Source organism: Macaca fascicularis, chromosome 3 (assembly GCF_037993035.2).
Source record: "Macaca fascicularis isolate 582-1 chromosome 3, T2T-MFA8v1.1".
NCBI lineage: Eukaryota > Metazoa > Chordata > Mammalia > Primates > Cercopithecidae > Macaca > Macaca fascicularis.
In genome coordinates, this window is record NC_088377.1 from 23,734,294 (window position 1) to 23,743,308 (window position 9,015).

A 9,015-nucleotide genomic window follows, 5' to 3' on the forward strand; every position below is an offset into this window, starting at 1 on the left:
GAACTGATTCTGAAATCCTTATAAATAAATTACCAAATGAAACTATCTAGATTCTAGTTGCTAGTGATGACTCTTGCCATTTTATAAGTGTTTAAGTAGGTACTCTAACAGAACATTTGTACAAAATCTTGATAGACAAGCCAGATACTGGAGTGAACAAGGGATAGTAAGTATCCTGGTAGCTTCTGATGCCTTCTTTTATATTTCTGTGACCAAATATGGTCCTTGTGGCTCCTATCACTTAATGATTATCATCAAGAAGGTTTTCATTACACTCAGCCATGAGTTTAATCAGCCATCAGACTTGTTCTTGTCTTGAATTAATCATCTTAATTTCTCTTTGGATCATCTCCATTGAAAAGCACATTTTGGTTTAGATTAACATGATTTTCTTGTCTAGAAGCAACAGATCAATTCATTTCCAACAATTTCCTAGGAAAATGATGCTTTATACCTTTTTGTCCATTCCAGTAAGGGAACAAAGCAATGGATGATCCAGTTAGTCAATAAAACTCCTCAGAAAATTAGTTCTGAGACAGAACCTTCCCAATATTCTACTTGGGTCTGGATGATATCACAATGCTGGTATTTTCTTGATAATTTGGGAGTGTGTATCCATAAATATATTGTAAAATTTTCATTTCTTGTGAAGCCTGTCTGGTTTAGGCAACAGAGTAATTTTGGCCTCATAAAATGAGTTAGAAAGTAGTCAATTCTCTTCTATATTCAGTTAAGTTTGTGAAGAATTGATGTTTATTTCTGTTTAAAAGTTCAATAGAATTCATCTTTGAAGCTGGCTAGGCATGGGATCCCACTGGTTGAAAATTGATTACTAATTCAGTATTCTTACTTATTGCATATTTATTTGGATTTTCTATTACTTCTTAAATGACTTTTGATAGTTTATGTTTTATTAGGAATTTGTCTACTTTAATATAGTGGGATATAGTTTTTTAATAGTATTTTCTTATAATTTTCTTATTGCTTATTTAAATGTTTTGTGTACTTTTTCCATCATACACTCTATCTGATCAGTCCAGATAAAGTCTTGTCATCCTGGTTGACCTTTTCAGGAAACAAACTTTTGATATTGCTAATTTCTCCTATCCTTTATCAATAATGTATTTCCACTGTAAGCTTTACTATTTTCCTCTTCAGCCTGCTTTGGGTTACATTGTTTGTACTTTTTCTAGTTTATTAAGGTGGCCATTCAGGTTATTGATTTGAGATCTTTTCTTCTTTCATTTAATATGGTTATTTACAGCAATATATTTTTTTCCATTGGTACTCCTATAGCTGCATCCCTTCACTTTTGGTATATTGTGATTTTGTATTTATTCATCTGATGATCTCCCTTGTGATTTCTTTCTTTTTTAAATTGGTTATTTAGGAGCGCACCACACTATTTGCACATATTGTTCAATTTTCCAAATGTACTTTTGTTATTGTTAATTTTATTCCATTATGTATAGATAATATATTTTGTATGATTTAAGCCATTCAAATATTTTGAGGTTATTTTATAGCTGAACATATAGTCTCTCCAAGAAAATATTTTATATGCAATGGAACAAAATGTGTATTCTGCTGTTGTTGCATAGTATATTCCATAGATATTGGTTAGAATTGGTAGATTTTTTTGTGTCATTCAAGCCTCCAATTTTTGTTGATTTTCTGTTTCCTTGTTCTATGTATTGTCAATAGTAGGATATTTAAGTCTCAATATTATGGTTGAGATAGTATATTTCTCTCATTAATTCTGTAGGTTTTTAAATGTAATTTGGAACACTGTTGTTAGTTGCATATATGTTTATAATTGTTACATTCTTCTAATAGTTGTACACTTTTATAAGTAAACAATGTCCAATTTTTTTCTCTGACAACAATTTTTGTCTGAAAGTCTTTTTCTCATTGTTGTAACTGCTCAATCACTGTTCTGATTACTGGTTACATGACAAGTTGGTTTTTTTTTCCATTAGAAAGTACATAAGTACCTTCTACTTATTGTGTCTTTAAATCTAAAGTGTTTGTCTTGCAGACAATATGTACATTCACTTTGTTTACATGTAACATAATTACCAGTAATGCAAAATTTATGCCTGACATTTTGCTATTAGATTCTTATATGACTTAGGTGTTTTATATTCCTGTATTTCTCTGTCATTGCCTTCTTTGGATTAAATAGTTATTTTCTAAGGTATCACTTAAATTTTATTAGGATGTTGTTTACTATATTTGTTTTAGTAATTTTCTTAGATGTGATCCTGGGGATTAACATCTTAATTTAAAGCAATCTAGCTTGGATAAATATCAACTTAATTGTAATAGTATACTAAATTGTATTCCAATATAATATCATTATCACCCTCTCCTTTGTGATTTATCAAGAAAATTTCATTTGTATACAACCCCATAAAAATGATATCTTTATCAGTTCTTACTGTTTTTTATACAAATTTGAGTTGCTGTCTAGTACCTTTTATTTCATACTGAAAGACTTCTTTTAGTACTCCTTGCAGGTCAGGTGTCCTAATGACAGATTCTCTGTTTTTTTATTACCTATTCACTTAGGAAGGGTTATGTGTTGCATATAGAACTCTTGATTGGCAGTCTTGTTTTTTTATCACTTTGAATATAATCTTCTGGCTTTCTTGATTTCTTTCGCGAGGTCTGCTACAAATATTGTCAAGGGAAAATTGTGTAGGATAAGTCACTACCCACTTAATACTTCCAAGATTCTCTCTTTCTTGGCTTTCACTTATTTAATAGGTGTGGATAATAGGTGTTACATATCTTTAAGTTTATACTACTTAAAATTTCTTAAGCTTCATGTACTTATAAATTAACATTTTCATCAAGATTAGAAAGTTTTCAATCAATATTTCTTCAAATGTTCTTCAAATGTTCAAAACATTCCAAATCTTCCCACATTTTCTTGTCTTCTTCTGAGCCCTCCAAATTGTTCCAGCCTCTGTCCGTTGTGTAGTTGCAAAGTTGGTTCCTCATTTTCAGGTATCCTTATAGTAGTGCCCTACTCCCTTGGTACCAATTTACTGTATTAGTCTGTGCTCACACTGCTATAAAGAATTGCCCAAGACTGGGTAATTTACAAAGAAATGAGATTTAATTGACTCACAGCTTTGCATGGCTGGGAAGGTCTCAGGAGACTTATAATCATGGCAGAAGGCACCTCTTCACAGGGAGGCAGGAGAGAGAATGAATGCTGAGTGAGGGGGCTAGCCCCTTATAAAACCATCAGATCTCATAGGAACTCATTCACTATCATGAGATCAGCATGGGGGAAACGGCCCCCATGATTCAATTATCTCAACCTGGTCCTGCACTTGCCACCTGGGGATTATTACAATTCAAGGTGAGATTTGGGTGGGGACACAAAGCCAAACCACATCAGTCTGGGTTTATGGATATTTGTATTGATAGGACTGTGAGTCTAGTCAGATAACGAGAATTTTCTGGACATGGGACTTTTAGGAGCTCCAAACTTGTCAGACCCCTCTAAGTGGTACTACAGTGGTGGTTTTTACAGGTACATTGGTTGTGAGGTAATTAATTTTTTTTGATATGGAGTCTCACTCTGATGCCAGGCTGGATTGCAGAAGCATGATCTTAGCTCACTGCAACCTCTGCCTCCTGTGTTCAAGAGATTCTCCTGTCGCAGCTTCCTGAGTAGCTGAGATTACAGGTGTGCGCCCCCACACCCAGCTAATTTTTGTGTTTTTAGTAGAGACAAGGTTTCACCATGTTAGCCAGGATGGTATCCATGTCCTCACCTCGTGATTCTCCCGCCTCTACCTCCCAGAGTGTTGGGATTACAGGCACGAGCCTCTGCGCCAGGGTGAAGTTATTGATTTTTGAGGGTACCACTATGAAAAGTGGGATGGAAATGAGGCAATGTAAGGTACAAAACGCTCACTGTTTTCATTGAGATTCACTATTTTTCTTGAATAAATGTTCCTGAAATTTTGCAAATTTTTGGTTAATTTTAGAGTCTTGAAAACAGTTTATTTTAAATTTGTTTTCAATGTTTTGCTAATGTTCTCATTACATTATTTTAATGGAGCAGCTGATCTTGGAAACACTTAGTCTACTGTTCCCAAAGTATCCTCTTCTCTTGCTTTTATTCATTTGTTTAATAAACATTCACTGAGTAACTAACATTTTAAGATTTTTTTTAGACAAGATCTTAGTGGCATGATTATGGCTCAGCTCACCTCAGCCTTGAGCTCCCAGGCTCCCAACTCAGCTCCTAAAGTAGGTGGGATTACAGGTGCACACCAACAAGCCTGGCTAATTTCTTTTGTATTTTTGCAGAGACAGGGTTTTATTATGTTGTCCAGACTGGTCTGGGACTCCTGAGCTCAAACGATCCACCTGCCTTGACCTTCCATTTTTAGAAGTTTTATGTATGTGGAATATAATATGAACAAAAAGACTAACTCCTTATGTTCATAACAATTAAAAGCTAGGGAAGATATAGACATTAAGCATTTATTTGAATATATTATTATAAAGGAAGAGAGAACTATGAGGTTCTTGGAAGTTTGGGGGAAAGAAACAAAATGTCTCTGAATAATTGACATTTAAATTACAATATACAATCTGTACAGATTATATCTGGGATGAAAATATTAAGATATGAATGGAAAAAGTACATGTAGATGTTCTGTTAGTAATCAGCTGTGCAAAGGCACTGAGGTTAATGGGAGTAACTTAAACAGGCAGGTTAAAGAGAAGTGTAGAAAGGCAGAGGGAATGCCTAATGAAGGGTAGGCAGATCAAGCTCATTTTTATTATTTTAAGAATAGTAAAAAGTATGTTTTAAATTAGAAAGCAACATAATCAGATGTTTATTTAAAAATATGTTCTGGCTGCAAAGTTGATTACTGACATATATGTGGATCTCATAAAGTTTTGCAGTGGCCAAATTGAGAGATGATGGAAGCATTAACTAAAGTCATTAAAAATTCAAAACTTTATGATTAAAAGGTATATTACTATACTTTCCTAAATATAGTCATATTAACTACATCTTTATGATTTGAACATATTGTTGTAAAATAAATAAGTAAAAATATGTGTAAGAATTAGTAGTATGATTATATCAGTATAGTTAATGTTAATAATGCAAGGATACTAGTCATTTCTACACACCTGTCATGGCAACATCTTAATTTTCACATCAATTTTAAGGTAAACAAGCCAATTATAGGGTATAATAAGAAACGTTCAACACTAAAACTTTATAGGCCTACTTTTCCACAGAGTAATTAAACATGTTCTCTCAGTTTCAAATTAAAGAACAAAGAAATATACATAATAATAATTGAGAGAATAAATTTTCAAGATTTTCAAGATTTTCAAGATTCAGCAATTTTTTGTGAATGATCTTTAAATTTCGTTTTAGTTTTAAAAGTCTGTCCTAGATACAGTGCTTAATCCTAAATGAATGACTAATATTAAATATTGTCTGAAGCATTACAGTTTTAATAAGATTTGTTCTGATAAATCACATGGAGTCCAAAGGAATTCACCCATCCACTTAAATGCTCGTTGTTATTAAAAGAAGAGAGAATTTATGTCAGGATGGTTTTTAGATTTACTAGTTCCCAGAGCAGAACAAATTATTTTCTGTAGGCTAAAAATGAAAACTATTTATCTTCGTCCTTGTATCCAAACTATATTTCACAGCTCATGAGACTCAAGTGGGAGGCACTTTTCAATAAAATTCATGCTTGATTTTCTTTTTTTTTACAGTTAAAAAACAAAAATGTCGATAGTGGGTGGAGGGGTATTTCAGAAAGAGGGGCTACAGAATAATCCATCATATAATAAAGACATGAGATTAATGGTCTTGAATTTTATAAAAGGCAGATATTATGTTGAGAGTTAAAAAAGCTGGCACTGCATTTTGAAATGACAGTAGAATGAAGCCTATCTACGGAATGGTTATTCATAACACAGTAAAAAGATTTTGGAGGAATAGTGATAATCAGGCATTTTTATGCAAATCTTTAACCATCTCTCATTTCCTGAATACAAAAATGCATGTCTATAATCAAATAAACATATAAAGTGCCCATTTCATATGCATATTTTGTGGATTCAATTGTGCTGACTCCCAAATTTATAAGTTGAAGCCCTAACCTAAAGTGACTATATTTAGATATGTGGCCTTTAACAAGGTAACTAAACTTAAATGAGGTCCTAAGGGTGAGGCCCTAATTCAATATTACTAGTCTTTTTATAAGAGAAAGAGACACCAGGGATGTGCATACAAACAAAAGACCCTCTGAGGACACATCTAGCAGATGCTTTCTGCAAGTCAAGGAGAGAGACCTCAGGAGAAAATAAACCTGCCAAGACCTTAACTTTGACTTCCAGCCTCAAGAACTGTAAAAAAATAGATTTCTGTTATTTACTTCATGTAGTCTCAGGTATTTTGTTATGGCAGTCCTAGCAGACTACTACACATATTAAAAGAAAAGGTGATTACGTGAAGGAGAAAAAAAAATTAGGAAAAGTTACTGTATTTGTTTGCTAAAAATGTCATAATAAAATACCCCAGGTAGTGTGGCTTAAACAATAGAAATTGATTTTCTCATTGTTCTGGAGGCTGCAAGTCTAAGACCAAGATGGTGACAGATTTGGTTTTACCTGAGACCTCTCTCCATGGCTTGCAGAAGGCAGACTTCACTGTGTAATCAGATAATCTGTGTGTGCACTTCTGATATTTCTCTGTGTCCTCATCTCCTCCTCTTGTATGGAAACTGGACTTACTACATTAGAGCCCACTCTAATGACTCTATTATAACTTAATTACTTCTTTACAGGCCATATCTTCAAATATAGTCACATTCTAATATACTAGAGGTGAGGACCTCAACATATAAATGCTGGGGGACACAGTTTAGCCATTTCAGTTACCTTTATATAACTCATTTTCAAAACAGGGTTAAAAAGGTAAAATCAAAAGAGTATTCTAATTTTGAACATATAATCTACTAAGATACATGTTAGTGGCAAATAGCTACATGGAGAACATATATATTTATGTACTTGCTTACCTTGCTTTGTTTAAGATTTTTAACACAAAGTTTGCTACTAATAAAATGGAAAAATAGATGTATACAATTTTATTATTTAATGTCAATATTTTATAGTTTGAGACATTAGGTGAGATTTAATGTTTCTTTACTGAATAGTAAACTAACCACATCATTTTTGTTTTGTTTGTTTTTGCTTTTATTATGAAGAAGAAGTGATGGCAAAATATCTATAAAACAGGTAAATTATATGTGAACCTCTTTATCTCCTTCAGAAAGTATCAGCAAAGTCTCAGGATACAAAATTAATGTGCAAAAATCACAAGCATTCGTATACACCAGTAACAGACAAACAGAGAGCCAAATCAGGAATGAACTTCCATTCACAATTGCTTCAAAGAGAATAAAATACCTAGGAATCTAACTTACAAGGGATGTAAAGGACCTCTTCAAGAACTACAAACCACTGCTCAGTGAAATAAAAGAGGACATAAACAAATGGAAGAACATACCATGCTCATGGATAGGAAGAATCAACATCGTGAAAATGGTCATACTGCCCAAGGTAATTTATAGATTCAATGCCATCCCCATCAAGCTACCAATGACTTTCTTCACAGAATTGGAAAAAACTGCTTTAAAGTTCATATGGAACCAAAAAAGAGCCCACATTGCCAAGACAATCCTAAGTCAAAAGAACAAAGCTGGAGGCATCACGCTACCTGACTTCAAACTATACTACAAGGCTACAGTAACCAAAACAGCATGGTACCGGTACCAAAACAGAGATATAGACCAATGGAACAGAACAGAGTCCTCAGAAATAATACCACACATCTACAGCCATCTGATCTTGGATAAACCTGAGAAAAACAAGAAATGGGGAAAGGATTCCCTATTTAATAAATGGTGCTGGGAAAATTGGCCAGCCATAAGTAGAAAGCTGAAACTGGATCTTTTCCTTACTCCTTATATGAAAATTAATTCAAGATGGATTAGAGACTTAAATGTTAGACCTAATACCATAAAAACCCTAGAAGAAAACCTAGGTAATACCATTCAGGACATAGGCATGGGCAAGGACTTCATGTCTAAAACACCAAAAGCAACGGCAACAAAAGCCAAAATTGACAAATGGGATCTAATTAAACTAAAGAGCTTCTGCACAGCAAAGAAACCCATCAGAGTGAACAGGCAACCTACAGAATGGGAGAAAATTTTTGCAATCTACTCATTAGACAAAGGACTAATATCCAGAACCTACAAATAACTCAAACAAATTTACAAGAATAAAACAAACAACCCCATCAAAAAGTGGGCAAAGGATATGAACAGACATTTCTCAAAAGAGGACATTCATACAGCCAACAAACACATGAAAAAATGCTCATCATCACTGGCCATCAGAGAAATGCAAATCAAAACCACAATGAGATACCATCTCACACCATTAAAAAGTCAGGAAACAACAGGTGCTGGAGAGGATGTGGAGAAATAAGAACACTTTTACACTGTTGGTGGGATTGTAAACTAGTTCAACCATTATGGAAAACAGTATGGCGATTCCTCAAGGATCTAGAACTAGATGTACCATATGACCCAGCCATCCCATTACTGGGTATATACCCAAAGGATTATAAATCATGCTGCTATAAAGACACATGCACACGTATGTTTATTGCAGCACTATTCTCAATAGCAAAGACTTGGAATCAACCCAAATGTGCATCAGTGACAGACTGGATTAAGAAAATGTGGCATATATACACCATGGAATACTATGCAGCCATAAAAAAGGATGAGTTTGTGTCCTTTGTAGGGACATGGATGCAGCTGGAAACCATCATTCTTAGCAAACTATCGCAAGAACAGAAAACCAAACACCGCATGTTCTCACTCATAGGTGGGAACTGAACAATGAGATCACTTGGACTCGGGAAGGGGAACATCA